The sequence below is a fragment of the Aquila chrysaetos genome, chromosome 3, assembly GCF_900496995.4.
Source record: "Aquila chrysaetos chrysaetos chromosome 3, bAquChr1.4, whole genome shotgun sequence".
Lineage (NCBI taxonomy): Eukaryota > Metazoa > Chordata > Aves > Accipitriformes > Accipitridae > Aquila > Aquila chrysaetos.
In genome coordinates, this window is record NC_044006.1 from 6,267,455 (window position 1) to 6,291,724 (window position 24,270).

General features: G+C 41.1%; 1 long non-coding RNA gene across 1 annotated transcript in view; it reads left to right on the forward strand.

The window, feature by feature from the left end:
- Positions 1-24,270, forward strand: part of LOC115339439 — a 122,805-nt gene that overhangs the window by 35,075 nt on the left and 63,460 nt on the right. The window contains exon 2 of the long non-coding RNA XR_003922714.1: positions 17,766-17,851. This is a non-coding gene — a long non-coding RNA (uncharacterized LOC115339439). The remainder of the gene's footprint in view (positions 1-17,765; positions 17,852-24,270) is intronic.

A 24,270-nucleotide genomic window follows, 5' to 3' on the forward strand; every position in this document is an offset into this window, starting at 1 on the left:
TTTTGTCCTAGTGGGAGAATCTAAGATATACTGTGGATTTTCAGTTTCTAAAGAATGGAAAACATGTCTTACTGGATTTCAGTAAATACAGTCATTCTGTTATATATGTAGCATTTTGTCTAGCAATCTCAAGGCATATATATTATAACATATCCATCAACATGGATAGACAATATTATTCTTTTTCTTGGGGTTTAAATATGATACAGATTTGGTATGTGGATATTTACTTAACCTGAAAATATGCTATTTATTTGGACATCTTTAAGTACATCAACAGAAGCTTGATGATATGTTTTTGCTATTCAAGCTCATTAAAAAAGAAAAACTTCTCTAAGAAAAGCATATCTTTAGGGTGGGTTTAAAAAACAAATTACTTCCATAATTGTTTCTTTATCATAAAAATATACTCTTCCCAAAGTCAGGAAAAAATGCTTTCTGATAGCAATGTATGGCACAAGGAGAAAAATAAACCAGGCCATGAACACTGAATGCAAAATCTGTATTTGTCCTCCATCTATATTTGTTTGATCGGTTTGGTTTTGCTAACAGGTATCAAGCTCTCTATAGCCCCAAAAGGCCCTTCACCTTCTCCAGTAAACCAAATGACTTTGTCATGTTCAAACCATCACGCTGATAGTGCAATTAAAGGTAATATACTGTAACAAAAAGATGCATAGTTAAATCACCAGGGAATGTGTAGCTGACTTGTTGAGTGAGAAAGTAATAGAATTTTGCTAGCCTTTAACAAGTCTCCCTCTTCAATTCTTTAATGCTCACATTTTTACTGTAGTGAACATATCTTGTATCTTTCTTCATGCTTCTTAGTAACTCCCCCTGTTCCTTATTAAAAGTTTTATGTTTCCAGCATTTCCAAACGCCAGTTCTCAAAAATCATGAGCCAGGCCTTGGGGAAAAAGAAATCCTGAGATTGGCTTAAACCAACGTACCTTGAATTCCTTTTATTTGCCTTCTCTCTTTGGAGTTTTAAGGGTACTGGCACTTCATCTTTTCAGGCTTGTTTCAACAACTATGAGAACTAGAAATGTAATTTTTAAAAATGAAAGACGAGATTGCTTTTCAATGCATGAATCTAGCAGCTGGTGCTTTAAAAAAGCAAACCCATGAAATATCGTGAGACTTGCAATTGAATGTGGAGTGCTGTCAAGTTGGAGAGTGTTCGAAGGCTGAAGAAACTCGTGTTATGAAAATAAGTGAGTTGCATTGACTTAAAAGAGCTAAGAATCAAGAGCAACAACACTAGGAAAATATCTTTCTGTCTTTTTCCAAGTTCCAACCTTCGTTAGAGTGCACTTGGATGGATGGATGCCAGCAGCACAGCCCAGCACATGTGAACATAGGCAGGCAAAAATTATTAGACTCCCTTGCCTTGCCTATTGCAATGCATGCACTGCAGGATGCCCTCAGTGAGACCGCACAGCCAACCTGCTGCAGGAAGGAAAGCTCAGACAGCAGAACGACCTCACTGGACCTTCAGATTTGTGAACCTGAGTGCAGGTTTTGAGTTCCTTTAGATATTAATGCTGTTTCCACGTTTTGAATATGTCAAACTGGGGCTTTCTGGTGAGATCATGATTAGAAAATATTCTGTACATTAGGATATCATCTTTTCTATTGGGTGTCACAAGGCAGTCCACACTATTCCAACAGTGTCTGTCTGACCCTCTCCCATGACTTAAATGCTACAACCTCCCAATCTTACTAGAAGAAAGTTCTCCCTCATACCTAACCTGTTAAAGTAATAGCCCAGTCTTTCCTGTCCGTCCCATCAGAGGACAGATTATTCCTTTTCTCTTTGCAGCAGCCATTTACATATTTGGAGGAATATCGTATCATCCTTCAGTCTTCTACTCTTCGAACTAAGCACTCAGATCAAAGGTCTTGTATTGTACTGCAGTTTAAAAAGAGGTTACACAGGGGCCCATATTTCCTACTGGAGATTTTTACTTTCACTGCTTGTAGGGCATGTCCATTGCCTTTGTTACAATTAAGCCCCTGCTAACTTGGATCCCTCATAGAATGAACAGAGAAGATGCCCTGCCGATACCCCTGTCTCTGGCAGTGCTGTTCCTGCCTTACTGCTTTCTATGTTCTTATTTTCAAACTGCATGCAGGTTTTGTTTTTCATTTTACATTTAGTGTATTTGAACAGATAAAATACCTTTGAAAAGGTAATACTGACATAGACAAAAATTATAGAGGCTCACATAAGTTGGGTAAACACTGGAAGAAATACTTATATCAGCAAATAAATAATAGAAGGTAAGCTTTGAATCTAGGAGTTTCCCGTGCTGAGATAAATCAATGAGTAAACAAGAGGCTGGTGCTTTAAAAGGAGGTGAAGACAATTGGGAATGTGTGTGAAAACCATCTTGAATTCAGGCACATTTCCCTACAAAGGTGAGCATCTTTACCAAAACTATGCAGAAAGGTTAGTAGCATGTGCTTTCTAGAAAGGTGCTGCTTCATGCTACTAGAAACAGGGACTCCTCTGGGTGAGTAGCTTGTGTCATTACAGAAAAGGAGGAGCAGAATCAATGTTAACCATTCCTTTTTGGAGAAATTAGGAGCTAATCCTCATTTCTTCACACAGTTGTAGGAACAAAATACCTGACAGTGTAACTAGTGACTAATTAGAAGACGTGACCATCATGGGACTTAAGCCATTTGAAATATGACAGGTAGGAAATGGCTTGGCGGTATTCTGATAGCTTTTTGTGCCACCACCCCCGCCCCCCTTTTTAATTTTTTTTTCTTTTTGAGTACTGTAGACAGTCCTGGGGTGGACTGAGGTTGACGAGGTTGTTGTTTTTGACAGCTGTCATTTCAGTGAAAGTTCTGTTGATATCACCTTTGGAACACACTCAAAATACCCTTTGGCATGTAGCAAGGCCTTCAATTACAGACTGCTCAAAAGCTCATCCAACCTTTGCAGCTTGTGTCCTCTCTAAATTACTTTTTATTGTAAACTCATGGTCAACATTTAATGAGGAAATTAACTACCAAAGAGATGATAGACAACTCCACTCAGGGAGTAATTTTAAAATTTTTTTCTGCAAACTAACATATGACACATCCAGAGAACAAGCACTGTGGTTCTGCAATTCCTCTAACAGAGTGCTGCACACAGAGAGAGAAAATTCAAATAATTTAAAAATCAGACCTCGCTGCAGGATGCTTGAGGACTTTGTATTTGTGCAAAACTAGAAGAATAAATTTATAGGATGCTGCTAAATGCTTTGCAGCAGTTTTTCACCTTTGCAATTTTCCCCTTGCTCTTAACACAGTCTGGCTAGGATTCATCTCACCTACTTGGAGATGTCCACAATGTAGGCATCCCTGTGTGAAACAGTCTTTTCAACTTTTTTTGTACTCAGTGAAGAGAAATAGACACTTCAAAGGTGATATTCACCTCAACTTGCAGCTGGCTACTAAAAGAGGTTGGATGAATCACACTCTGCAAGTGTGATTGTCCATTGACTATAGAGGAAGTCTAGCCAACAAGTTCACATGGAGAGATCTGAAATTAGGTACTATTTAACCCTCCTTAGGTGCCTATGCATGCGAGACCTTTCTCTTTCAGCATTCATTATTCAAGTGGCTGATAGGTATTGGTGCAATGGCCCAGATGTTATATTGTGGCAGTCTTGGGTTTGATACCTTCAATGCGGCCTGGTGTGAAAGTCAAGATTATTTGCCCTCTTAGGATTTCTGAGTGTTGAGAGTACTCCTAGAGGGAAGAATAGCAGTGTTGTCTTGCAGAGCCTGGCAGCGCATGCTGCCCTGGCTGACTCCTGTTTTATGTGCTGGTGCTGCAAATATGTTATGTCCAAACCTCCTCCTGGCTCCTACAGATCAGCTTTGGTGTACTGCAGGAACAAGAACTTTGTCCCCACCACCATCTTCATGCTTCTCTGAAGAAGCAAAGTCTCTAGCTTGTAGTAATATTTATAAAACCGAAGCCCAGTTTCCATCTGCAACCAGCTTCTATAAGCTCGGTATTAAGAGGATTACTTTTTGTAATATAATTAGAATATTTTAAAATGATCTTCTTTATATTTACCGTAGATCTTAAAACTGGTGATCGTTAATTATTCTTTTTTTTCTAATGTAACGGATTGCATAATGTTTGAACCTACAGAGGCTCTCATTTACAACTAATGTGTGTGTTAAGAAGAATCTAGAATCTCAGGGCTGTTCCCTCCCATTTGCTGGCTGCAAGGCAGACTGACAAAGGCAGCTTTCTTGCCAAAGTTCTGCTGAGAATCTGTACCTCCCATTCCCAGTAAACCTGGAGTGGCCTTTGGCTTCCATGCTGGAACACACCCTGTGAGTCAAGTCAAGGATTAGATAAAAGCCTCTCAGGTTCCTTCTTTCCCAGTGTGCAAGTCTCGTATCAGGTCATAGAAAGAGTGGGAAGATGAAAAGGAAAGGTCAACAGACCTAAGAGCACTAGAGAGACAGCATCAGTAGGAGCCCCTTCCAGCATGGTGGCACTAGCAGGCACGCTCAGGAGGCGGCATCAACGGCTTCTCTCTGTTGCCCTGTGACTCCCTGCGTGGGGAGCTGTCAGGTCAGCTGGTTGGGTCTGCATCATGACAGAGGCCTTGGCACAGGGCTGGGAGGGAGGGAGGTGCGTTTGTACCTACCAGCTGCAACCAGAGCCAGTTGTGTGGCTTTCCCTCTCCACCGCGTTAGACTGAACATGTCCAGGCTCGTGACTTCAGGGTTGTGGTCTTTATGGGAGGTAGCTGTTTTTATCACTTTGGCTGCTGTACATTTTTGCTCTCATTTCTAAGCATCCGCAGGGTCCTGAGAGGTTGCTTTTTTTCCGACTAGATTTTCTGAGGAGGACCTTATAGGATGCTTACAAACTGCACCTATTTTGCTTTCAGCTCCTTAAGTCTACGGTATATTATCAGGTGAAGGCCAAACTGAATAATTTTAGGTCTTACTTGTCCCTCAGTGAATGCTGCAGGCAATTAGTACATGAAAGACAGAGTCTGAATTTCACTGACATGCTTTTCAGGTTCCCGGAACATCTGCCTTGAACAAAAATCACAGGTGTCCCTTGACCTTTCTAGAAAATCAGAAATAGAAATGCACATGCAGTCCATACCTAGAAAACAGTGTATTTCTAAAGCTGCAATGTAGATGGATGTGTCTAGTTAAAACATCAGTCTTCCTATAGGACTAACTGGCTTGATGCCAATTCTTGAAGAATGAAGCTGTTCCAACATGTAATCAAGTAACTCCTGAGGGCCCCCAACTGCTGCCTTAATATAGCCATACCTGCCACAGCGACGAGATGGCTTTCATTCTCAGCCAAGCAGAACAATCTCCCTTTGGAGAACAGCAGCTTTGGAGTATAAATGTATTTGGAGGTTTCTCCAGCCTTGGGGGAAGGGAATCCTCACACTATAAACAAATGGAGATTCTTATATCAATTGTTTGTGCCTTAATTATTGCAAAGAATAATTAACTAATCCCACAGGGACTTGGAATGGGTTGTAAAGGATGCAAGACTTCATCTTTCACTCTGTGCTAGCAAGCTCAAGATTTGTGATGAAGAGAAAAAGCATTGTTCTCTGATCTCTTAGGGAATTTAACCTAGATTTCATTAAGCCCATGATAACTGGGTGACACAGAGCACACCAGCTACTTCTGGAGCCTGTGCACGTCTATGTTTCATTGCAGATGTCTGTCATGCCTGGATCAAAATTAAAAGACACTGGTGCATAATCAAGGTTAGTTGACCCCAACCTCTACTGGCCCTGGGCAACAATGCTGTGCAAGTAATGCACAGAGATCATCAACTGTACCTTGGTCCTTGGCCTTAGCTGCAACCTTCTATTATTATTAATTATTATTATTATCTCCTAAGGTTACAAAGACTATGGGAGGATTTAGCTGGCTGGCAATGTTTTTCAGAATTCCTGTGGCTGCCTTTTCAAAAAGAAATCTTTTAACTTCTAGCTTCTAACTTCCCACCTTTTGCTATTAGGACCAAAGGCTTTTACCCACATGCACAAACAGCAAAAGAACAGGGTCTCAAGGAGTTACCCAGTCCAACCCTCTGCCCCATGGCGAGATCAGTTTTACTTACATCACTTGTGATAGATCTTTGTCCAACCTTTCTTAAGTATTTCCAAAACCAAAAGCTCAACAACCGCTCCAGATAATTTATCCAGTGTTTCTCTGCTCTTACAGTTAGAAAGTTTCTCATTGTTCTTTAAGCCCAGGATTTCTTGTCCTCTTAACGGTGTATTTTTTCCCCCATGTTTTCTGCAGCCTTTTGTAAATTTTACTTCATGTCTTTTCCTCTTAAATGGAATTCCTCCAGTTCTGTCAAGCTTCTATTTGAGATCTAGGGACTCTCAAGGATACTAATTGTGATTGTTTTCTCCTGGCATCTCCCTGACTGCTCCAAGTTTTAAGTTGTTCTAATGCATGGAAAGACTACTTCAGTGAAAGCTTTCCTTGCTTCCTTTGTATGCCATGGTGTCTTCACTGCTTATCTGTGCACTCTGATAACAGTTGCCTTCTCTGCCACCCCAGATTGTTGGTGCTGTAATCGCTGCAGCTATGTCCCACTATTTCTGATTCTAGTTATTGCTATTAAAGTTGTAGCAATACCTTGCACTTTACTGAAAAGCATTCTGTTTTCCTAGTTTGTCATGTACAGGTCCCTACTACCCTTGTGTCTTCTGCAAATTTTCCTATTTCACACTCCAAGACATTAACAGAAATACTGGATGCAACTAGACCTAGAACAGGCCTTCAGGGTATCCACTCAATATATTCTTCCAATCTGACAATGATTTCTTGTTAAATACTCTGTTGCATACTTTTTCAGTCTCTTGCATCCACTGCTGAGTTGCTTCAAGACAAATTTCTTAGCTTGCCTGTAAGAATGTCTTGTGAGTCAGAGTCAAAAGACTTGCTTAAAACAAGCCATGACAACTGTTGTTTCTCCTTTATCCCTGAGCCTGTTATACTGTCATGGAAAGAATTGAGCTTGGTTTGACATCATCTGTTCCCAGTAACTGCATGTTTGTGCTTACTCACTTTCTTGTTATCTTCTGTGGGTTCACAAATGGTTTCATTCTTTTGTTTCGGTATCCTTTTAGAAGCTGAAATTTATTTGCCAGACAGTAATTTCCCAGTTCTTCATCTCCTGCTTTCCAGTGGGTGCTCTGCTGGTCTTCTGCCAGAACTCTGGCCCTTCACTGTCCCTTTGGAGTTCTCAAAACCAACTGCTAACAACTCAGATTGCTCTAGCTTATTCCAAAGTACCTGAGGGTAAATGGTATCAAAGCCAGCTGAGTGGAAAAGCCTGTAAAAAAAATAAAAATAAAGCACTTCCTAGCCAAAACTTGTCCTCTGTTGTCACTTGTGATAGCTGTGTTGGCTCCTGGGCTAGCTGCCTAACTGCAGTGAGCAAAGCAGGCTGAGGTGGTATCACTGTCCTGGCTGTTTGCCTATGTGTGCCTGCAACACAGAGTTTTATTATTATTTCCCTTAAGATTGTGCCTACAAACACTAGGATGCCCTTATTTTAGAGATTATGAATAGGTAAAGAGGCAGTAGCTGCTCTAAAGAGTGTATGTCTATAAAGAGAAGAAGAAGAGGAAAAATAATATAACATACATGCAGGAGTGGGAAAGTGCATGCACAGTGAGAAATGGAAAAGCTGGATGTAGTCCTTGGTTTATCTGAGTATATTTAAATTTTTATAAAAGAGGAATTCTTACTACCTGTAGTTGTTCAGATGAGTTGAATTCCTGGCTGTTACTTTTGACAGAAAGAAATAAGTATAGTTTGTCAGCTGAGACAAAGCTCCTACATACAAGTCTGTGACAAAGATGCCCAATGCGTTGCTTAAGATGTATTTCAAAGTCACACATAGGTATCATCCATGAAGCCATCCAGCATGCCTTTGCATAAGTTTGTGATTTCATGAATAGACACAAAGTCTGATCAGAATGAAACAGTTTGTGCACAAAGTTTTGCAGCTTTTTTTTTTTTTTTTTTTCGGGGGGGGGGGGGGGGCACCATATAAAATAAAGTGTTCTAGCCTGGAAATATCTATTTTTACCAACATAGCTGCTCCTAAGAGCAAATTTATAGTACAGATTCGCCCAAGTCTTCCTAAATCCAATGGGTAGTCTCTCATTAACTCCACTGGGTGCTGGGATAAGCCCCCAAAGGCTCAGGCTGCAATCTGAAGTGAGGTAAAAGCCCTGGTCTGTGAGCTTGCACACATTTGCCCATTCCTCTGAGTGCAGCTGCAGTAGTGTATTTAATGCTGCATGTCAGAATGTACTTCCAAACTACCTTGAAGTTTAGTAAAAATCCATTAAGCACTAAGTTTCCTCCTTTCTTAAAAGTGAAATCATTTTAGCCTAGATATGTACTGAAAAGTGAATACTCTCTTAACGTGTGCATGGGCACCCATACTTGGTTTGTGAGAAGTAGCTCCAATTTTCTGTTGCTCTGGCTTGTAAGGCTATACAGAATTCTAAGGGAAAATATGTGCTCTGAACCTGTGCCAAAGCTGACTTAAAAACTTCAAAACTCTATGTTGCTCTGAAATAAAACAGTAGACAATTAGGACATTAGTCATACGTAGAAAGGGCTGCTCATTTCAATATATCACAAGATGGACAGAACCAAACTATGCACATGACAGAAACATCTCCACAGTTTCTCTTAGAGGATTAGGGCATCTGAAAAATAAAAGAATGGCAAATAGGGCTGAGATTTTGGGAAAAAAAAAAAAATTAGCGTAGGAGACAGCAAGATGCCTAATTGGTTCACCAAGCCATTCCCTTGTTTTCAGTACCTGTATTTCCCACAGAAGTGCCATCCTCTAGAGCCTTCCTCAGGCAGCTGGGTTCATGGAAGAAACAGTATGGCCAGAAAAATCCTCATGGTGGGGCTGTTCAATGAATTGGCAGAGCTGTGTGGGTAAGGGCAAAACCTCACCTAGGTTTCTGAGAAAGGAAAGCCAGACGACAAAAACGCTGAAAAAGCTGGAGACAGGAGATTTTGGACAGGTCTCCACCTTCCATGTAAGTTCCCTACGCAACCACGTGTTTCAGATGCCCGTGGGCCAGTCTGACTCTTGTGATTCCAGCTTGTCTCAGTCGTTAAGACCTTTTTGGGTTGTGAGCCTCCGAACAGCTCTTCAAAGCCATGAGTACTGCGAGCCCAACACTGAAGGCACTAAGTGGCCAGTGATCTTTGCTGTTATGGCTGTTTGAGAGTGGCACGAATGTGGAATCACACACATAAAAGGGACTGAATCAAAATTTAATCAACATTTTTATTCTGTTCTCCAACTTGTGCTCATTGTTTCGTATCTGTGAGCATGCTGAAGCCTGGAGTGATTGAGGGGGCTTGCTGTCATCGCAACTCAGTCTGCTCTTCATGCTGAGCACTTTGTTTCTGTGCCTGGAAAATTTCAAATAAAATGTCAGTCTGTGCATCTCATTAATCTGCTAACAAGTAAGTTAAAGGTCTAAGTGCTTTAAAAATATAACACAGAATTTAAGTATACAGTTGAGGTTAGAATCCTTTCCTCCTATCCATCCATCCATCCATCCTATCTGCCAGCTATCTTGCTATAGTGCAGTTTGAATCCAAATAAGCCTAATGGAGAAAGGCAATGAAGTTACATTGGTTAGCTCCGAAGCAGAAAGGAAGGTAGCTGAAGCAAAATCAATGCTTTTGAAAGACAAAACAATTATAAAGCCTTTTTCCTCAAAAACACTGTCCGCATGTCACACGAAACCACCACCACCACCCTTGACGTTCATTTGGCATCATTGCTGCAATTGTGGCTGAGTCTTCAGCCTATGTAAGTCTAAGAGACTGAACTCCATCTTCTCCTCAAGGAGAGGGTCGTTGGGTCAAATGAGTAAGAAGTTTGTGTGGCTTTGAAAAGCCATACCCAGCCTGGGTTGTGAATGGGCACTTGGTCTCTTGGGAAGCTGCATTAGCTTGGACAGATGCCTACTCCACACACTGTGTGTCATTTCAGTTCCCTAAGCACTCAGAAGACCCTTGTATTTTCTTTTTTATAATCCCATGTTTATAGATTCATATCTGTGTGTTTGTGTATGCTCCATATTATTATTTACAGCTAACTCTGTATCCCTTGCTATTTCCTTCTCCCTCTTTTGTTACATTATATGCCATATTTTCATGCCATATGCCACTTAAGCTGCACCTTTATGTGTACAAAATGTGTACCTAATTTGCATGCACAGTTACTACCATTGTAGACACAGGCACAGAGTGAGTAGGCATATTTGCATGCAATTATCTGATTTGCTTGCCCAATTGTGGTGATTTGCATATGCAGATTGTGTGCACAGTTGTACATTTACATTTTTTAAAAACTGGCCTCAATGGTTTATTAAAATAGCTTTAAGCTTCCTCTTATAAAATATTGAAGATCCTAGAACCCCTCTGGCTTTTCAGTATTATATCCCTTCAGTAAATGATCTCCACATTTTTATATTCTCTCTCTCCCCCTCTCTTGTCCAGTACTCAAGAGAGATTTATTCTGCAGATTTATACATCCATTATTTCAAGGTATATTTGATCTTCTCCATATGCCTCTGTTAATCCACCTTAGCTGTAAGTAGAGGAAAAAAAATACCCTTGCTTAACTTTCAGAGGATATTCCCCCTATCTGAGCCTGTGTTTTCCACTTAAACTCAGATTTTTTTCAGTGAATTAATTCTGATGGAACTGAAAAGATTCTTTTCCTAATCAAAAATTCTTCAGTTGCTATGGGTAAATCCAAGACACTAATGTGTGCTCTGGCACTACTTTAGCACGAAGGGACCAAATGTGTCTTTGAAAGCACCTAAAAGTTTTTCTGAGAACAGACCGAGTAAGAGGAAAGTTGCCAATTTGGTTTCTGTGCCTTAAGTTCTTTCAGACATGAAATTTGCTTTACCATAATTTCTCAATCATACTTTCAACACCCTGGGACTTAACTTCTCCCACCCGTATGACTAGTAAAATTCTCAATAACTTCACTAACTGGATCATCTCTCTAGCTTGGAATAAATGGTCCCTTAGCGCTTGGTGCTGTGCATACCTCTAATATCTGTGAACCGTGTACTGATAAAGAATTCAACTGAGCAATCTGCAGTTTTATCAAGCCACACTGAAACCTCAGATATTGCTTGTGCTCTACACAATTATTCTATAATAAAAATGAGAGAAACCAAGGAAGAGTTGCCATCTCAAAATACACCAAAAAAGCAGGACGGGATTTTTTCATAATGTTTACAGGGGAAGGGAATGGAATAAAAATTCAGCTGCAAGGGGTACTTTATAACTGATTGTAATAACTCCACCTAAAATTTAGCCAGCAAAATCCTGTGCATTTTACAATTAAGGTTCAACCCTAACTTACATGAAAACGTGAAGCAATCATTTAAGTTACCTGGAGTTCCCAGAAACAAGTGTGTATTTTTCTTACAATGGCAAAGCTGGTCTCTGCTTCCTAAAAATCACCTGAGAAAAAATTCTCCCATGTATGGCCACAGTGAAAAGGGCAAAAAATATTCATACTCTAAATATCCCACAGTTCTGCTGATGCCCAATTATGTCTTCTGGAAAAAGGTTTTCTGCAATGGTTGCCTAGCAGGGAAGGGAACAGAAAACACAGCATAGTAACTGGCTGGAGGGAACAAGTAAGGTCTTTGAGGTTACATATCCCACAGGAGCAACAGAAATTCACATTAAACTATGATTCTTTCCCTGCTCCCCTTCTCCTCCCTGTCACATCTGTCCAGAAGCTGCAGTTGCTTAGGCAGAACTATGAGCCCACCACTGCCACCTGATCTTGTCCCTGTTCTGAGTCTCTGGCATCCTTTCTTCTGGTTGCCACCGGCCCCTGCTTCAGATTATAGACTGAGCTTCGTTGCGATCCTGCAAAATTGTTTTACCACTTCCAAATTGAACTAAACTGGCAAAGAATTTATGGGAATGAAAATTGAAAATCAAAGGCAAAGCAATATTTTTTTCCTACCATAACTAGCTGTCCCCTTTCTCTCTTTTTCCCAAGGTGTCTGACACATGGTGAATCATGGGTATCAGTGCTAATACTGAGACCTGAAAGCTCAGTAGAGGCAGAGGAGAAAGAAAAGCTTGGAAATCGCAACCACCTCACTGCAGCTGGGATGAGACAGTTGCAAGCAGGCTCCACAGAGAGCATGGCCAGGAGAGCGTAACCTCACCTGCCCACAGGTGGGCTGGGTGGGATGCTCTAGATTCTAACTCAGATTGTCCAGTTTTGTGCATTTAGTCTTTCTCTGCTCTAGTTTAAGCCACGTGAAATCCCTCCTCAGGCATGGTTTTGAGTCTTGTACAGTTCATAAAACACTGTCAGAAAATTCAGAAATGCACCAGTGCATTTGTCTAAAATTCTCTCAGGACTTAGGAAATGCACCTACAGAGTTTTACATCTCTATACTTACATGCTAACGAGCCTAGGCTGGTATTGAAGCTTCATACAAAAATGTAAATGCTGCTTACAAGGGACTAAAATAGCCTTCAAGTAAGAGGATGAGCCACCTCTAATTTTGCGCACTCAGGTCATTCTGCAAACGTTCAGAAATGGTTGAACAATGTTATTCCCTTGCTCAAGCATCTAGTAAAAGGCTTCTTTGGCTTAAACTGGATCTTCCACAATATCTTGAAGAGAGAACTCTAATGCTAGTAATTGTAACGCTATGCTGAAAGAGTAAAGTTTCATTGCAGAAAACTGTCCAATGTTTCAAAGGTCCTAGGGCTAAGCAGCTTCCACTGAACAGTTAAAGTTGATTGAGCTTCCATAGGAAAGAATCAGACTTTCTGACACTGCAGACAAATTACCTTTTCTTTTAACAAACTCTCTGGGCTGTGTGACAATGTGTGGGGATTGCATTCATGAGCCCAACTCAGTCCAGGAGCCCCAGACATGCAAACTCACAAATAACTTTCGGTGCATTGCACTGCCTTGGGAGCAACTTTCAACCAATGCCACACTGGTTTGATACTAAGTAGAAGCAGTCTAGCATGATTAACCTGGTGCCAGTATGTGCTTTTCTCTACTTAGGGGAGCTCACAAAAAGCTTGACAGGAGTTTGAGATGAGGTTCACATTAGGAAAGCAGCTTTCTTTGGAAGATGTTGCAGCTCTGCCTTGTCCTTATCTCACTACATAGGAGCAGCCTCTCAGACCCTGGCTGTGCACATCCACCGAATGGAGCTATTCCAGTAGAGGGTTTGGAAGAATTTTCTTGGTTTCAGTTCCTTCCTCCTTTTTGATTTGCTTTAAAAGCACATTCCTGCCCCAACCTAAAATGCTAACATAGACATAGCCAGCATTATTCCTTGTTATTGTTTCCCCTCTGCAAGCTTTTAACAGGTTCTTCCTTACCAGGGAATTTGCCGTCTGCTCTGCAGACAGCTGTTCAGTCAAAAAATGGAGAACAGCAGCTGGTTCTGCATAAGTAGCATTTTTATTCTTGCAGAGTATCATGACGCTGATACCGTGTAGGTGCTACTTATCAGAGGGTGTGAGGAGAGGAATTCTTGAAGACCATGTGAGCAGGAGCTACATTTTTTTCCTGAAGTGACAAACTCACTTTCCCTGCTTCCAGGTTCAGGTTGGAAGCAGTAACATTGCTCTGCAGCAACACATTCTCCTCTAGCCCACCCGACAGACTGCACTGAGTGTGACTTACTTTGCCTTTACTGCATCACATAGTTTTAAAATTCATTAAAATCAAATTGGAGGGGTTTTTTAATGGCCAAAACACAGTTTTTAAAGGCCAGTCAGAAACTACCTGGAAATATCCCTCTCTGTGCAGGAAATTGTATATAATTATAGCATATTACTGCCAGTCCGTGCCTGCCACTATGTGTTACTCAGACCCAGTTTATTTTTGGGTTAGAAGACAGGGGGTTTTTTTTATTGAAACTCTGATTCTGAAACATCCAGGACCCCTAAATCTCTGCAGGCTACAAGTACAGCAGGATTTTGATCATATTTTACTTTTAGGCCTCTTTCCCAGTGCTCTACACTTTGAACAATCATCTTTAAGCAAGTGTCTGCAATTCCCACGGATTTATCCTTAGGAAATGTACCAAGAATCCCCTGGCATCAGAATTAATCATACTGAATAAAGAAAAATACATTTAAATCCGGGTCCAGCAGGGAACATATTTTTTGGGATAAACTATGAATTCTAATTTACCCAGCATCCTGCCTTGCAATCCCTGCTCCATCCCTAAAAATGAAACAGGCTATAAAAATGGCAATGATTTTTATTGTCCAAGGTGAGAGAAAAGCCAAAAAAAAAGAAAACAAACCACCTACATGGAAAGCTTCAATCAGAAAAACATTTCATAATCATGAAAGGAGGTTTTAGGGCAGTGTCCTAGGTAAAGAATTGTGTAGGTTTATAGTATTGTGTGTAAACTTGAGATTGAACACTTCCAGCTGCAGTGAGTTTGCACTCATGATCCAAGCATGATCTGCTAATGAAATAATAATGCACACAACCAGAAAGCAGTTTTGCAGTTCCACAAACTAATGAGCACAAGATTTTAAATATGGTCTTTATTCCCTTGAAAAGATAAAGCAATTCTTTACTCAGTATAGCAACAGCAATAGTATCTCAGGTATGAGATGTTAAAAAAATTTTTTTAAAAGAAATACTGAGCAAATTCATCTTTTATCTAAGTGGAAGGAGGGAGTGAGGATACACTGACCTAAATAATGGAAGGGTTTGGAACCGTGAGGGAATGGATAAAAACCGATTCAGGTAAACTCACATGTTCAAAGACTGAGAGTGCAAAACCTATAATTAGAAGAATGTATTTAAAACACCTGGAATGAGTGATTAAGAGGGGCTAGTTGAATTCTGAAAGTGCCTCTTCCTGACAGCAGGAGGCCTTGAATTCATATTCCCCAAGAAAAATAAGAATTATTATAGGACACAGGCATAAACTGGTACAAAGAGATATATTTGTAATGAATACTTAAAGGCTTGAAATTACAATGAAGTGACTAAAAGTATCTGACCACAAGAATACAAGAAGTGCTTTTCAGTAGGAACAGTGAGGGTTAAAACTCTAACTTGACAAGCTGGCAAAAGGGATTTTGTGGTATAGTTGTCTATTGTGGGCCTGTGCTCTTTAATATCTTCATCAAGCACCTGGATGATGGTGATGGCACACACCCTCAGGAAGTGTTCACCGTGAGAGTGGTGCAGCACCAAAACAGGCTTCCCAGAAGGGCAGTGAAATCTCCGTCCTTCGGGATTGTCAATACTCAGCTGAATAAGGCCCTGAGCTAGCCTTGAACCTGACTGGAGCAAGTGACCTCCAGAGATCCCCTCCAACCTACGTTATTCTGTGATTTTATGACTCTATTCAAACATTAGAAAGGGAAGCACTAGGATAGCTGGTTTGAAAGTTTCTTTCTAGGGGTATCCTCCAAAATACCATCTGAGTGCCTGAAATAGGGTCATTCCCAGAATCAGGGGTGCCGTGTGGGGAACGTGGAAGCAAGGTGATATGATGGGATATTTGGTAGCTATTATTAATAAATGGGGCTGGTAATAGATATAATGCTGAGAGGAATTTTGGGGGAACTACTGTTTCAGAAGAATTAAAGAATGGTGACACAGGAAGAGCTCAGAAGGTAAGAGTGGTTACTTGGCAAAGGAACAAAAATCGGGGTATAGTGGCAAAGAAACAACATTTAACGGGTTTGTTGTTTCAAGAAAAATGGTTGAATCTGAAGCAGAAATCTCCCCAACATAACAGCACAGAATCATAGAATCATTTAGGTTGGAAAAGACCTTTAAGATCGAGTCCAACCGTAAACCTAACACTGCCAAGTCCCACTAAACCATATCCAAAAGTGCCACAACTAAATGTCTTTTAAATACCTCCATGGATGGTGACTCAACCACTTCCCTGGGCAGCCCGTTCCAATGCTTGATAACCCTCTCAGTGAAGAAATTTTTCCTAATACCCAATCTAAACCTCCCCTGGCGCAACTTGAGGCTGTTTCCTCTCGTCCTATCACTTGTTACCTGGGAAAAGAGACCGACCCCCACCTTGCTACAGCCTCCTTTCAGGTAGTTGTAGAGAGCATCTTTAGTGTGTTACTGCATTTGTGCTTTTCCGAATGAGCTTTCATTTCCATGGCCAAATATACTGGAATGAGCTAGCCTGTCATTTCAAATGCAACAGGGGTTGACATTTACACAACAGATGCGTGTGCGTGCACGTGCACACATGGGCATTTGGTGACCATGATTTGCATGCAAACAGTATCATTATCAAGTTAATAGTTGACTGTTTGACCACATGTGGACATTATACACATAATGGCACCTCTAAACTGTCTTAAAATCTCACCTCAAAATCTCTTTTACAAGTACAGGTTAGCTGGGTGGTGAGAGCTTTGCTGAGGTTAGAACACATGTATGTAAATTCTGAGGGCAAAGCTACATTAGAAATTTAATAAGCCACTAAGGGCTAAGTAAGAAAGAAAAAAAAAAAAAAAAAAAGGCAAGATTTTGTGGTTCTGCCTTTGGCTAAATGTGCTGTTTGAGTCTTCATCCACATGTCCATGTCCTGCTTATGTCACCTTCCAGGACAGGGTGACTCAGTGGCTTCTGGCTAGTCTAGGTAATCATTGCTGGGGAAGATGTGCTAAATCAGAAGCCACTACATCACCGTCTCTTTGAAACAGGGACTTCCTATTCTGGACCAACATTTTAAAAAGCTTTTCTTTTCCCTTTCCTTTTGAAAAACCTTTCTCTCTCTGCCACAGCTTGGAGGTCAAATCTATCTTTACTGTGACTCCACCAAGGCTAATTTGGCCCATGTTTTTCCCTATCTCTCAGCCGAAGACCCAATTAAAAGAGATCTTGACAAACCACGGAGTAAAGGGAGTTATTTCCTCACTAAATGCTCTCCCTGGGCTAAATCCTTTATGTGAACTGCAGTCTTTTGCCAGCCCATGGGAAACTGGTGGCAGACACATCTGATGTGTCTGCTCAGTCAGAAGACCTTCTTATTTCAGCAGAAAATATCTGGATCTACTTCTCCTTACTACTGCTCCTAAATATCCCCTTGTGGGTATCTCAGCAGCCATTACATGGAGCCAGTCCTGAAAGCAGACATTTTTTCCTTTTTTTATAATGGGAGAGTTCATTTATGCTGAGAATACAGTTTTTACCAGACTGCCTGCAGGACAATACAATAAAAGATTTATCCTTAATATCATTTCACTGAAGTTTCACCACAGGACACAGGGGTTTTTGTTGCCCCCCCCCCCCCCCCGCCCAGTTGCTATGAAAGTCTCTGCTCTTAGCTTTTTTTTTTACAGAACATAATCCCTAGATGTCCTCTGCCACCTTCTCTCAACTGAATTTTCCTCTTTTCTTCGATCCTTTCTCATCTCTGACACACTTCTCTCCTTCTTGTTTTGCTTTTCTTCTCCTATTATACAGTCAAAGGAAATTAGAAAAGTAACTGGTTATGAGCACGGTAACTCTGAAGTTGGACAAGCCATCTGTAGCAAAATTAGCATGAAATAGGAACTAGCCTTTGCTTACCTGCAACTTCATGTTTGCTTTTCTAACTGTTTGACAGTCTGCTGATTTACAAGCTGTGACTTACATCTCCATGACTGTTCTCCACTCTTCCCTCCAGGTAGCTGCTGAGCCCGAAGTGCACACCCATCTTCCTGCCTTTTTGAAGGTCTCCCTGCTCCAGGATCTATCTCATCTTTTGTCCAGGTGAGGTGCAGACACTTAGCTGAACTTCCAGAGCTTGTCCCAAGAGAGACAGCACCCTGCAGAGGATAGATACACGCCTCTGAGTGCAATGGGATTCTCTTGCAAAGTGTCCATCTCTTCCCATTAAGCTTAGCAAGCTTATATGAGGCACTAAGTGCCAAGTGGCTAAATAAAGAACACAATCCTGTATGAGTGTTATCACTGACAAATTGCCTGAGTAAGGGTCTACTAGCAGACTCCAGTTCTGCGTAGTCCTTCCTGAGTCCTCTGGAGGTACAGTGATGTCTAGTGTGTGCCTACTGGGTTGGCTGGAGGGAGACTTGAGATAATATCCTATCTCACACCAGTCCTCCCTTGTCTGCCTCTTGTTTCTCTGCCACTAAATAAGCAGAATGGTACCTTCTTCCTAAATTGCTGCAGAACTCAGGGTTGCAAAGAGCTGCTTGAGCAGCATGTCTCATAATTAATTGTTATCCTAAGCTTCCTCAGGTGCCTGACTGCTTGAATATCTAAGAATTTATGGGCATTTGGTAACGTCTGAAAATGAAAAGAGTCTCTTTAATATGCTTATGATAAGTATTTGCACTATTTTAGAAAGCTATTTTCATTCCACTCAGACACTTGTTAAATAACTTTTTAGAACTTGAACATTTACTGCTCATTTTATATGTGAAATAAATCAATCAGATTTAACAAAGGAAAGAACCTGATTTGCCCACAGCCCTGTCTGAGCACAGAGGTGCCATTTTGCAATCTAATGAAGCTTTCAGTTGAAGAAATGAAAGGTGGGGGGGAGACTTTGATGCCTAATAAAAATGATTCAGCATCCTCATAACTTTGACAAGTAGTGTGACTTATAAACCTTCCAGTGGATCAGTATAACAATAGAGTAAGAACTTAAAAGTCTAGACCACAGAAGATATCTACCAACAATGATGCATCCTCCCCAAATCCAAAAGAGCTTTGGGAAAGGAAAGGGCCCCAAGCAACATAATATAATGAATATAAACAGAATATAGTGCCAGGAAGAAAACCCATGCCATGGGTTTGGACTCATGGCAAGAAAGGACATCTGCATGCACTCAGCTTTCAGTAATCATGCCTGTCCAAGTTATTAAGAAGATACTGAAATTGCAGACTTCTTAGGAAAGGGACTACCTTTCTGTGTTTGTATGTGCCTTGCACAAAAATGGGATACTACACCATGAAATGGGGATTCTTTGCTGTTAATAACACATTCTGTAACGAATAACACATTTTGAAAGTGATGCACTTGCTTCAGACTCTGCCTAGCTCAAGGGGCACGAGTGAATACAGTGCCGACGTCCTTTAGTGGCAAACAGAGCCCCAGTTGAGTAACGGATAGCAGCTCTTCAACTCCATAAAATCAAAGCGCAAGATCTGCATACGTGGACTTTACCACAGGAATACGATATCTAGACTTGCTAGTGTAGCCTGTCACTGCCTGTCTTGGCACTTGGGATGGCCGCTGCATTTAAATTCAAGAGAGTGACTGACAGTTAAGGTTAGTTACCATTTGGGGCCGCTATGCTTTGGGCTTACATATGCTTAATGAACAGCAGATCTTCAGGGCTACCCAGCACTATGTGTGGCTCTAATATGGCTACAATCTCTTCTTACACATCACTCAACTCTCTACTGTTTCTAAAACAATGCATTATTTTTCCTTTTATTTTCCTGATGCTTCATAGTTAATCAGTACAGAGTTTAAAGAGGGATTTTTATATATATAAAAAGAAGAGGTCCTTAACACCTTTGTAAATCATCCATACTTCACAGTCTGAGGTTATTACCAGATGGGTATCTGTCGAGGCCTGTCTGAAGAGACTATCTGTGACTTTGATGTATTTTTCCTATGCTGCTAACAAATGGGTCACAGCCCAGTTATGTGATTATACAACATGTTTACAACTTCTGCCATACTGAAGATGCACAGAATATTGCTTGGCAGGAGCCAAGACATGCATCTTGCATGATATAAGAAGTTCTGCCTCTCTCCCTTCCATCCCTCTACCTACACAAGGAATCTCACACAGACAAAACTTCCTTGCTGTCATATTTAAGAATGGTGAGGCTGAGTCTCACAGACAGAAAGTCTCTCAATCTTTAATATGCTTTCAAGCTCAGCAACAAAAAAGGATTAAAATTGTACTGCGTGAAGGCTTCTGTGTTATGAAGTATCATCATCCAAACACTTTAAGTAGTATTCTATAACATAGTCTGCCATAAGTTCAATTTTTACTCAATCACTTGAAATGCACTTAGGAAAATTGCTCTTTTGCTGTTTTCACAACAGCTCTGTGGAAGTCAGCCTCTGGTTTAATGGTAACTGCTTTAATCACAGTTTGGCTTGTTTCATTTTGACAGCATTGATGTAACAAATTATTTATTTTCTGTATGTTAAATATACTGTCATTGCAGCTACCAGAATTTTGTTACTGGTGCACTAAATGCAAACGACAAGGTTTGCATCTCATTAAGGTAATTTGTGTGCGCCTAATTTTCAGTAAACACAGTGAATGAAATCACATATCTTCTCTACCAAAAGTGTCATCTGAAACTGTTTGTGCTCGTTTTAGTAACAGAAGTTATTTTTCAAGCCCCACTATATATAGCAAAACATGTGTTTTCTCAAACAGGAGAGCCAGACTGTAAAGCGAACACAGCATCCTCAAGCAGGAATTGCATTAAAAAATATTGTTACACCATTAGGCTGAACAACCCCCTTCTCATTTGCCATGAATCGGTGCATTCTGCTCCGAGTTCAGATTCTGCAGGGTATGCAAGGAGGAAAGGATGTTTGTTCCTACACCGTGAGCAAGGGGATGGGGGAATTCTGTCACTAATTTGTTCTGATCCTGCTGCCTCATTAGGGCAGTCTGTAAAAGATGGGAAATGTGTACTATGTCAGTGAATGTGAACTTTCTGCATGGAGCTGTTAACACAGTAAATAGCTCAGGAGGAGGGAGGGAGACAGCTGGAGTACATTGTGTTTCATAAAGACTATACTAGGGCCTTGAATCTTCATTTAACCCATCACTGAGGTGACAAATATCCACCGCTTTGCTGCTGTGTGATGCCGCTGCTGCTTGCCTGTTAATTTATCTGTTTTCAGGCTGTCTAGACATTGTTTGGGTCAAAAAGTGCTGTCTCTCCCCTGCCGTGGGATTTGCCTGCTCAGCTCTTGCTGCAGGCTTCTGTGCCAAACGGGCTTTACAGAAGAATGCTCCCTCTGTCTGGATGGCTTATTAAACAGGACTCCAAATATATGGAGAGGTTTTCAATCAGGCTAAGGCTTCCTACAGATAAAGTTTATTTTAACCTCTTCTCTCTAAAAATACACTGTCAGGGATAAATAATTCAAATACTTTGAGTTTTTCCCCCTTGTGATTAAAAATCTGCCTAAAAGTGTCCCTGGAATGTTCTTTTATGAGGTTCAAGCAAATTTTGGATGGTCCAACCTCAGACTAAACTGAATGCCAACCTGGGGCCCATGCTGTGCCTTCACTGGGGTGGTACTGTGCCCAGCGCAATAGAGGCACTGGCACTTACCAGAACCCTTTGCTGTTGCTGCCAAATAAATGTTAGAAAATACTTTTAAAATGGTACTACAAGTTAAGCAAAGCTACTAATGAATACCTCGGCCATATATTTCTTGGGGACACTTGTAAAGATGTTGCCCTTTGGGGCATTCAACTGCAGGGATGTATTTTATGTGAAAAAATCATCCAGCTACCTCACCCAAATTGTTGCCATGAGATTCTCAGTTTGATTCACTAGGCGATAACTAGAAGTTCCACAAAAGCAAACTTCCCGTTCACTATAAAATAATGTTGTATTGCATTATACTTTCCATATCAGCATTGATTTCCTAATGAATCTGCTGTGATCGTAGACTGTAGGAATAATGTCCTATCTGGGACTTAATGAAAAATCTCTTTTTTTTCTTTTTTTTGGACAGAAAAAGTGGGTTTGGGATTAACTGAAATATTTTGCAAGGACTGCAAGGACTATGGAAAACATTGTTGATCTTTGAAGAAGTCTCCCAAACTGAGGCATGCTACATGCACTGCATGGTGGGAGCTCTATGTTTCGTGTTCCCATTTCATTCTATCAATCAGCCTGAGTTTATCTCCCAAGATTTATAGCTTCCTCACACCATATATAACTCACCACTTCTTACTGCTCCAATATAGGGCATAGGAAAGGTAGTCCACATAAGGTAGCTGTAGTGAAAGATGGCATAGACATCCATATAGGCTCACAGCATGATTCTTATGTGCACATGTTGCTGCCTGTTCAGCAGAAATACTTAGAATTTTTCTTTTTTGCCATAAATTTACATTTATGCATAAATAATTCTGATACATGAAAAAGCTGAGGAAAAGAAATCCACCCTCACTGGAAAAAAATCCTCCCAGCCCTCACTCCTGGTTTACAAGTCAGCATGTGGACTATGCCTGCTTTCCACAGAGGGCCTGGAGATCCCTTCTAAGCTGGCAAAATTCTGTCATAGGTCCCACAAAGGGAAAGGGATGTTGTTGCTGAAGATGAACCTCTCAGGATTTTCAGCTGATTTTTTTGGTGGACTTTTCTCACATCTGTTAACTATACCCAGTTATTTGCTGAATAGCACTGTGAGCAATTCTTTGCTGGCCGTTCTCTTACTGGAAAAGAGCTCATGTCCCTGAAATAGGCACCCAGACGAGGTGGAACTCGTACAGACTCAACTGACTTCAGCAAGGTTCTGCTTGAACTCTGGCTCTTGGCCACCTGGAGTGCACCCAAGAACCAGGCCCTCAGATGACCAGAGTTCAGGCAAGTGCACCCAGACTACAGCAATTAACTCTTTGAACCCAGCTCTGAGAAATTTTTGCTCTAGGCTTTTGTGCTCTACTGGGTTGGCAGTGATTAGTGCCTTTTAAGCCATTCGCTAGCAAGGCTACTGAAGAGATCATGGAAGCAGCATATGTTCAGATGAACAGAAATTCCTGACAGTGTTCACCCAGGCTGGCTTTAAGTCACTCTCACTGCAAGATTCTCAGGCTTCACATCTTTTCTCACAAAGCAAGGACTACAGAGAATCTTTGTTCAAAATTTTCTCCCCCCTCCCCATTGGAATTTACAACAAAATGTCATGGAAATATAAGTTTTGTTAAAGCTTGCTATTACAAAGCCTAAATTTTAGGCCAAGTTAGACCTGAAAGAGTTTCTTTGTTATTTTTTTTCCATCACTAATTCTATATTTTTTCATAGAATTTGCATAGGTTTTCTGAAATAGCTACAATCAATGTAGGAATTTTACTGAGAGCACTTGCCAAAATACAAACTGATTTACTTGTAGATCTACAGCTACAAGATTTTTCCACTGTCCTTTTTATTCTGAATGAGTAGGTTCAAAAAAGAAAACTACCCATATCTTCAAGATGATAGTATAAGGCTATTATTCACAGGGCTTCAAAGATTCTCATGCAACTCCTGAGTTGTGGGCAGCAACTGAGTGGTATCTCCCACTGAAGCAGGGAATGAAGTGAGCTTTAAGGAGAGGAAACTCTGGGGAATGGGAGGGATACTCAGAAAAATTAAGGGTCCTAGTGTATTTTCAACCCACCTAAACTGCTAACCTTCTGCTGTATCACTTACAAGTCTCCTGCTAGAGGCATCTCCCAGAATCCTATTCCTAACTGTATTACAAATCTCATCCTTCTCTTCCCCTTTGCTATCCAGGCTGAAATGTGCCTCTGGCATTGTCTGAAACTGCAGAGGACTCCACAGCTTAGCATTAACATGGGAGCCACGTGGGTAGCCCACTGCTGGCTTACCTTCATGTCAGATATCTCTTGCTGTGCTCACTGCTGATCTACTGCAGTCATGATTTTAATGACCTTCCTCTCTCTAAATCAGATGCTGAGGGCAAAGGAGTATATTTCACTTCTCCAACTTGTAATTAGCAAGTAGCAAACCTAAGTCAGGCAATGTTTTCCTGTTGCCTTGGCAGAGTTTGGGAGGTTCAGCCCTGTTTACTTATAGGGGCACCCAGCTGAACACTGGCCCCCTGAGCTCACCCCCAGTTCTGCCAGGGATCTGCAGGGTGGTTTTGGGACAGTCTCCCTCTGCACAAGGAGGCAGGCCAGAAGTCAGACAGCAGAGGAGGAGATGGAAGAAGTGGGTTCAGTTCCTTGTCCAGGGACTTCCCACATGACTCTCAGCCAGATACTTTATCCTCTCGTGTTTCAGTTCTCTTTCTCCAACCCAAGGCGAGCAATGCTTTCATACTTCACTGTGGTGCCATGAAGGCACAATAGGAACTGTAACATCCCCTAAATTCCACGGGAGACATGAATGAGTTGGTTTATACACAGACCTAACAGCTATAAGAGCAGATACTCCTATTAGTG